The sequence below is a fragment of the Megascapheus bottae genome, chromosome 1 (assembly GCF_031878675.1).
Source record: "Megascapheus bottae isolate mThoBot1 chromosome 1, mThoBot2.hap1, whole genome shotgun sequence".
NCBI lineage: Eukaryota > Metazoa > Chordata > Mammalia > Rodentia > Geomyidae > Megascapheus > Megascapheus bottae.
In genome coordinates this window covers 561,328-569,800 of record NC_143509.1, presented here as the reverse complement: position 1 = coordinate 569,800, position 8,473 = coordinate 561,328, and positions in this window count along the sequence as shown.

Below are 8,473 nucleotides of genomic sequence, written 5' to 3'. Positions count from 1 at the left end.
TGGGTTGGTTTTTAGGATCAGTATCCTCAGATCTCAACTTCCTGTGTAGCTGGGATTACAGGCGTGAGGCACCGTGCCCTGACTTATTTATTACATTAAATTTCCCACAGCCAGAGGTTAGCCCTATTCTTCTACCCCCCATATAAAAATAAAACATTTCCAAGATTTTCTTTCTTTTTTATTTTTTGGTGGTTCATGGGGCATGGACTCAGCCTGGGCCCTGTCCCTGAGCTCTTCAGCTCAAGGCTACCACCCTACCCCTGGGCCTAAGTGTTGTCCCTGAGCTCTTCAACTCTAGGCTACCACCCTACCCATGGGCCTGGCGTTGTCCCTGAGCTCTTCAGATCCAGACTACCACCTTACCCTGGAGCTGAGCCCCACTCCCCATCTTCTAGAAGTTAATCAGAGATAAGAGTCTCATATCTGGGGCGGGAGTTTGGGCTAATGCTAGAGTGCTTGCCTAGCACGCATGAAGACCCGGGTTCGATTCTTTGGTACCACATACATAGAAAAAAGCCGGAAGTGGTGCTGAGGCTCAAGTGGTAGAGCTCTAGCCTTGAGAAAGTCCAAGTACAGTGCTCAGGCCCTGAGCTCAAGTCCAGGACTGAAAAAAAAAAAGTCTCGGGTCCTTTTGTGCCAGAGCTGCTGGTGCCAAGATTTTTTTTTGGGGGGGGGGGCAGTCCTGGGGCTTGAACTCAGGGCTTGGGCACTGTCCTAGAGTTTCTTTTACTCAAGGCTAGCACTACCACTTGAGCCACAGCACCACTTCCGGCTTTTTCTGTGTATAGGTTTTTGTTTTTTTCCAGTCCTGGGCCTTGAACTCAGGGCCTGAGCACTGTCCTTGGACTTTCTCAAGGCTAGAGCTCTACCACTTGAGCCACAGCAACAGTTTTGTTTTTTTTCTATGAATATGGTACCAAGGAATCGAACCTAGGTCTTTTTTTTTTTTTTTTTTTTTTTTTTTGCCAGTCCTGAGCTTAAGCTCAGGGCCTGAGCACTGTCCTTGGATTTTTTCCTCAAGGCTAGAGCTCTACCACTTGAGCCTCAGCACCACTTCCGGCTTTTTCTATGCATGTGGTACCAAGGAATCGAACCCGAGTCTTCGTGCATGCTAGGCAAACACTCTACCACTAGGCCAAACTTCCAGCCTTGAGCTCATTTTGCTCAAGGCTAGTGCTCTACCACTTGAGCCAGAGTGCCACTTCCAGTTTTGAGTGGTTGTTTGGAAGTAAGAGTCTCACAAGGACCTTTCTGCCCTGGCTGGTTTCCAATTTGATCCTCAGATCTCAGGCTCCTGAGTAGCTAGGGTGACAGATGCGAGCCACCAGTGCCTGACATTTTCCAAGGTTTTATTTTTTATTATTATTTTGTTTTTACCAGTCATGGGCCTTGAACTCTGGGCCTGGTCACTGTCCTTGGGCTTTCTCAAGGCTAGTGTTCTACCCACTTGATTCACAGCACTACTCCCAGCTTTTTTCTATGTATATGGTACATGGAATTGAACCTGGGTCTTCATGTATGTTAAGCAAGCACTCTACCTCTAGACCCCCGTTTGTTTGTGTGTGTGTGTGTGTGTGTGTGTGTGTGTGTGTGTGTGTGTGTGTTGTGAGGCTTGGGACTTTAACTCAGCCTGGGTGCTGTCCCTGAGCTCTTCAGCTCAAGGCTACCTCACTACCCTTGAGCCAAGCCCCACTTCCCATTTTCTAGAGGTTAATTGGAGATGACAGTCTTAGGTCCTTTTGTGCCCAGGCTGGCTTTGAATCTTGGTCCTCAGATCTCAGCCTCCTGAGTAGCTAGGATTACAGGCATGAGCTACCTGCTTGGCTTCTGTGCTTGGCTTCCAAGATTTTAAATCCAGACTCTGTCCCTGGTTTATGAAATTTAATCTCTCACTATGAACACTTAGCTTCATAGTTCCTGGATTGACAAAAAGGTCTTCCTCCACCTCTGCTTCTGTCCCAAGATTCTGGGACTCCTTACACTCAAAGTCAACCCAGAAAGCTTAGCTCCACAGCTGAACTAAGTAAAATACCTTCATTTTCAGGAGAAAGAACCATGTTCCTTCCCAATCTTCTGACCCCAGTTGTATAGGAGGCACAAGGACCAAAATGGAGATTTAAGCTGACCTGAGAATGAACATGAAACCCTAAATGAACTAAATAACCCTAAATGAACCCTAAATAACTAAAGTAAAAGGGCCTGGGAAGAGGGGAAGGTTGTGACCTCGGTGGTAGAGTTAGTTGCCAAGGATGGAGAATGCCACAGGTCCAATCCCTACTCCTGCCAAGAGACATGAGGTGTCACTGACTCTATTTCTAATACTGAAGCTCTGCTCCTCCAGGACCGGGACAAAAGGAGAAACAGAAATTCTTCTAAGATATATACATATGTATATATATATATATATATATATATATGTATGTATATAGCCAGTCCTGTGGCTTGAACTCAGGGCCTGGGCACTGTTGCCAAGCTTCCTTTGCTAAAGACTAGCACTCTACCACTTGAGCTACAGCACCACGTCCGGCTATTTCTGTGTATGTGGTACTGAGGACTCAAATCCAGGGCTTTGTACATGTGAGGCAAGCACTCTACCACTAGGCCAAACTCCCAGCCCTAAGAGGCATACTTCTAGTGCTTCAAACGTGTATGTGCATGTGTGCATGAGTGTGTGTGTGTGTGTGTGTTGGCCCTGCAGCTTAAACTTGGGGCCTAGACACAGTCCTTTAGCTTTTTTTTTTTTTTTTTTTTTTTTTGTGGGTCATAGGCTTTAACTCGGCCTGGGTGCTGTCCCTGAGCTCTTCAGCTCATAGCTACTGCCCTGGGCCTGGGCGCTGTCCCTGAGCTCTGTAGCTCAAGGCTACCACCCTACCCTTGAGCCAAGCCCCACTTCCCATTTTCTAGAGATTAATTGGAGATAGGAGTCTCAGATCCTTTTGTGCCTGGGCTGGCTTTGAACCTTGATTCTTAGATCTCAGCCTCTTGAGTACAGGTATGAGCCACCGGGCCTGGCTCCCTTAGCTTTTTCACCGAAGGTTAGAGCTATACCACTTGAACCACAGCTTTATATTGGGCTTTTTGGGTCAATTGGAGATTTGTCTGTTGCACTTTTCCTGCCTGGGCTGGCTTTGAACTGCAGTCCTCAGATCTCAGCTTCTTGAGTAGCTAGGATAATGGGCATGAACCACTGGCATCCAGTTTACTTCAAACCTTTTTGTCCAGATAATAATTTGATAAGATCACCTAGCTCCAGTGCCTTCTAAATTACATGATTGTTTCTCTTTGGACCCCAAAAGAAACTTAACTCTTCTTTTTTTTTTTAGAGGCAAGAGCTGAGGTTGCTGAAAATTAAACCCAGAACCTCATTCTGCTAGTTACACCGCAAACTAATTTTCCAGTGCTATGTGAAGAGGGATGAGGGTCCCCTGGCAAAGTGAATGTTCAGACTGGGAGGAAGGAGAGCGTGAAAGCTGGAGCTGAGGCTTGTGGGAGACCCTGGAGAGGCCGGGAGCACTACCAGTCGGCTGAACGAAATGTATACCCGAGATGCCAGGCCGGCTCAGTTGCCTGTAAAGACCAGAATTCAAAGCTGCATGGAGCGTGGGAGCCACATTGCCACTGAGACCTGCTTGTCCATCTGGGTGGGGCAGGGACTGAAGTCACTGTGTGTATCCGAGAAACCAGTTCCCCTAGGTGTGTCTGGCCTGGGACTTGAACTCAGGGCCTGGGCATGGTCTCTGAGCTTTTTCCCTCAAGGCTGACGCTCCACCAGTGAGCCACAGCTCCACTTCTGGAGGTGGTTAATTGAAGTTAAGAGCCTCACAGACTCTCTTGCCTAGGCTGGCTTTGAACCGTGATCCTCAGATCTCAGCTTCCTGAGTAGCTGGGATGACAGTATTGGTCTTTGGAGTCTTATCTTTTCTCTTGCTGTACCAAAGACCTTATGCTCACTGGGCTAGCATGCTTATGACTGCCGCTGTCCTGCTTAAGCCATGTGCAGCCTAGCACTTTTCTGATTAACTAGAAATGGAGTGTCCCAGACATTTCTTCCTGGGCTAGCTCATGCCGTCAGGTGAAGGTGTGAGTGGTAGAAGACTTCCCCAAGAACGAGTGGTTGCAGCACGTGCCTTTGCGGTGAATCCCTGCCCTCCTCGGCAGGCTGCCGCGTGGGTGCAGCTCGGTGGCGTGCGTAGTGGAGGGATGTCTGGGTTCACACACAGAAATTCAGGCTCCCTACCCCACCCCATATTCAGACATTTAGAGTGCATCAGGTGTCTCGTGCCTGTCATCCTAGTCATTCACCAGGCTGAGATCTGAGAACCGCAGTTTGAAGCCAATGCAGGCAGCAAAGGCCATGAGACTCTCATCTCTCCAGTTAACTAACAACAACAAAAAAAAAAAAAAAAAAAAAAAGTGGAGCTATGGTGTATGTGATAGAGCGTCAGCCTTGAGTGGAAAGGCTCGGAGGCAGCACCCGGGTCTGTCCTGAGCTCAAGCCCCAGGACTGGCCCTAAAACAAGCAGACAAACAAAAAAAGCCTGGCCTGGGCCTAGGACGGACAGACGGACGCAGTAACCACAGGCCATGGTTCTGCTGACCTCCCACTCTACTCCACCTTTCACCCAGTAAACAGCATGCAGGATGTGGACAAATCCCCGCTGCATGTCCTTCTGACCCACAGCTCTCCCTCACACAGCAGAGGTGTCAGCGGCGTGTCCTGGAGCCTGCCCGAAGACCTTCCCACACATTGTTTATTTATTCATTATTTATTTATTTTGTTTATTTCTGGCTGGCTTGGAAACGTGATCCTGGGGTCTCAGCCTCCTGAGTAGCTGGGATTTCAGGCGTGAGCCTCTGGGCTCCTGAGTGTTCCTTTGTGTGCCTCATGCCTGCCGGGAGAGGCCAGGTGTCCCACCTTGTCAGGAAGGCGAAGCTGGAAGTTTGTTCCTGCCAGGGTTTTGGGGTCTGTGGTCAGCTGACTGGCCGCCTCTGCACTGTGGCCCTGCCCAGGAATGCAAGCTCTCTGTGGCTAGCACAGGGCCTGGAGGGGAGAAAGTGGTCACGAAGCAGTAAACCCATGACTAACAAATACAAGTGGTCATCCGCATGCTTCAGAACACTAGGTCGGCTTGGAAAGCCTGAGGAGTCGCTCCCCCGAAATGGGCATCAGGTGTAAGCGGGGTGTCCAGTGTTTGTGGCTGTGGCAGCGGGCAGCTCTCTACTGGCCTCTAGTGGACGGAGGCTGGTAATGTGTATGGACACCTGCCCAGTTCTTGGTGGCCCCAGGATAACCCAGCTGCCTGGACTCTGTCCCCAGTGCTCAGGCTGTGGGAGAGCACTGGGATGTGAGGATGGCTCGCCTTCCAGGAGGGGTAAACTGAGGCTTGCCACCCTCGCTTGGAGTGGCGTAGGGCCGGGCCCCGCCATCTCTTCCTGTAACCCACAAAGGAAAGGTGGGTGGGTGTGGACACTGCAGTTTTGGGAGCCACACTGCCACCGTGCGGCTGCTTCCTCACCTCCAGGAAGAAGAGGAGAGGAGATGGGCCACTGGAGACTGGGTCAGGGTCCCCTGCCCAGGAAGACGAGTGGCACCAGGGCGATTGGTGGTGTGTGTGTGTGTGCACGTGCATGTGCGTGCACTGGCACCAAGTCTTGAAGTCCAGAATGTGTTCTTTTGTTCTTGCTCAGCCTTTTCCACTCTTATCACCTGGGCTGCAGCTCCAGCCCAGCACTTTAGTGAATCCTTGGAGATACTCTGGAGGCTGAGATCTGAGGATCAAGGTTCAAAAGGACCTGAGATTCCTCTCCAGTAAACCTGTAGAAAATGGGAAGGGGGGCTTGGCTCAAGGGTAGGGTGGGAGCCTTGAGCTGAAAAAGCTCAGGGACAGCGCCCAGGCTGAGTTCAAGCCTCATGACCCACCAAAAACAACAACAACCAAAAAAATCTCACAGATTTCCCTGCCCAGCAGGCTTTGAACTGCCATCCTCAGCCCTCCGGCTCCTGAGCAGCTAGGACGACAGGTGAGCTGTCCAATGGGAACGAGAGGATTGGGGCACGCAGCGGAGCCCCTGTCAGCCACAAGAACACCTGTGGATGTCACCAAACACGCCACTCCACACGTGTACCTCCCGAGCCTGCCTGCCGGTCTAAGCCTTCCACAGGGAGCCTCGCTGTCACGGGGAGGAGAAGCAGCCCCCAGTGCCATTCATCGCAGGCTCGGTCCCCAAGTGGTGCCCTAGGGAGCTGGAGATCTGCAAGGGTGGGGAGGTGATGTCATGGGGCGGGGTCTCGGTCATAGGAAGTGATGTCACCTGGCGCTTGGGCTCTGGGCTGGGGATCTCCTATGTAATAATGTGCTCTATGCTAATGAGCTGAGGGCACCTATGTTAATGAGAGGACCCCTATGCAAATGAGCCGTCTCCTTTGCCATTAGGCTGACACCTCCCAGGCGTGCATGTTAATGAGGGGTTTGTTACCGTGCTGACAGGACTGCCTCTCACATGGATGGTTCAGGAGCTGCAGCCACAGCCTGCACCCCCCCCCCCCAGGCCTCGAGGACCCTGGCCATGAGCCTCCCAGAAGGCCGAGGGGTGCAGGCTAACTCATCACCAGTGTCCAGTTGTAGGGGATTTCCAGAATAACATAAGGGCAAAAAAAGTTGCAAGTCATTGCTTAGAGGCGCCTAGAGGAAGAAGATAAGGCTTGTCTGTCGTCAGTGACTTAGACTCGCCTCTTCCCCTCTGTGCTTCTGCCATTGGTAGCCTGTATTTCTGCGAATGTGATCAGCTTATTATGTATGCCATGATTTGTAATGGGATGCCTGCCTGCGTGGAAGGCCCGTGCCACGCCGACCTTTTTGCTGATTGGTTGATAAATGCTATGAGCATCAGGTAATTTCCTCAATAAACGAGTTCCTTCTTGACAAGACTCCCTGCTGCGTCTGTCTGTCTCAGGAAGAGAGGCTGGAGTTCGGGTGGACAGTCGGGACTGACCTTTCCTGGCCGAGCCTTACAGGGGAACGTTCCCTCCTGCTTTCCCTACAGGCCCAGGAATCATAGGAGGGGACAATAAAACCCCGGCAAGCGGTGCCTGGTGTGAGGAGCCCTCGAGAGTGAACCACAAATCGAAAGCGTGTCACGAGGTGAGTCCACTCCCGAAAAGATGGGAGAGGCAACGTCCAAAGATGAACCTGCACTCAGAGCACGGAGGCTCAGGTTAAAGAGCCGAGGACTGGAATTGCCAGATTCCCAAGCCAAAAAAGTCTGGGATACCCAGAGAAGGGTGGCCCCGAGGCTCCCGGGGGAACCTTATTGAATGGTCCACATGGGACCCGGCTGAGCAGATTATAATGAATGGAGAGAAGGACCCCCCCACACACACACAGGGAGTTTATTCCCACATTATCGGCCCTCACAGCCTGTTTTGGAGGGCCGAGGTGTGTCCTCGGCCAGGTTTGATTTCCCCACCAGGGAAAACGAAAGGAAGGTCAGCTCCGTCTGTGCCCACTTCTGGGGAAATCATGGACCCCGTGCAGGACGATAAATGGGCCCAATTCGACCTAGAGCGGTCTCATTCGGCTCCCCCCTCCCACCCCGAGGGAGGGGCTTCTCAGAAGATGTCCCAATTCCCTGTGGGCTGAAGCCATCCTGCAGGCCTTCATCAGCCCTGGACCCCTCAGGACTGCAGGAGTCTCACTAAGGCTGTCCTCCCAGGCCCATGTACAGGCAGAAAGAAATCAGTCCAACAACCCACCGATCCCAATAACTTTTGGGACGTTATCAGGGACAAAGAATCAATTTGCACTCAGCAGGCAGCCATCCCCGCCCTTTATCAAGAGCAGGTGAGTCACGGCCATAGGATTAAAGGCTTGGAAAAAAACTGGATGAAGGCCCCCCCCCCCAGCATTACACAAAAGGCTGGAGAGGATCTGTCCTCCTTTGTAGATCCGGTGGAAAAAATTCCCCACTGTGGGATCGATTCCTTACAGTGTTGGCTGGGGAGGGAATGACTTCCCATCACAAGTTGGCTTGTGCGGGGCTCAAAGACCAAAGATGGGTCTACGGAAAGGTGGATGGCCACCACTAACGACGTGGCCCACCAGGCCCAGACGTCGACGGCCGTCCTTCAAGACTGCCTTTGCTGCTGGGCCCCAAAGTGGCAAACCCGGTTCCCCTATGAACGGCAATCGCCAGTGCTTTGAATGTGGGCAACCCGGGCTTTTCAAGAGAGAATGCCCCCAAAAGACACGTAAGGCCCCTTCTGTGGGAGGGAAAAATAAACCCCCAAGTCCCCTTTCCCCTGACGCAAGAAAGGGGTTTCATTGGCAAAAAGATTGCCGATCCAAATTTGATATCCAGGGGAACCCTTTAAACTAGGGAGGGGGGCATTCTCCAGCCCCGTCACCCCAAGGAGGAAAATCCCCGTAAGAGCACACTGGACTGTGCCCATGGTCCCCGGTCAGACCCAAAATGG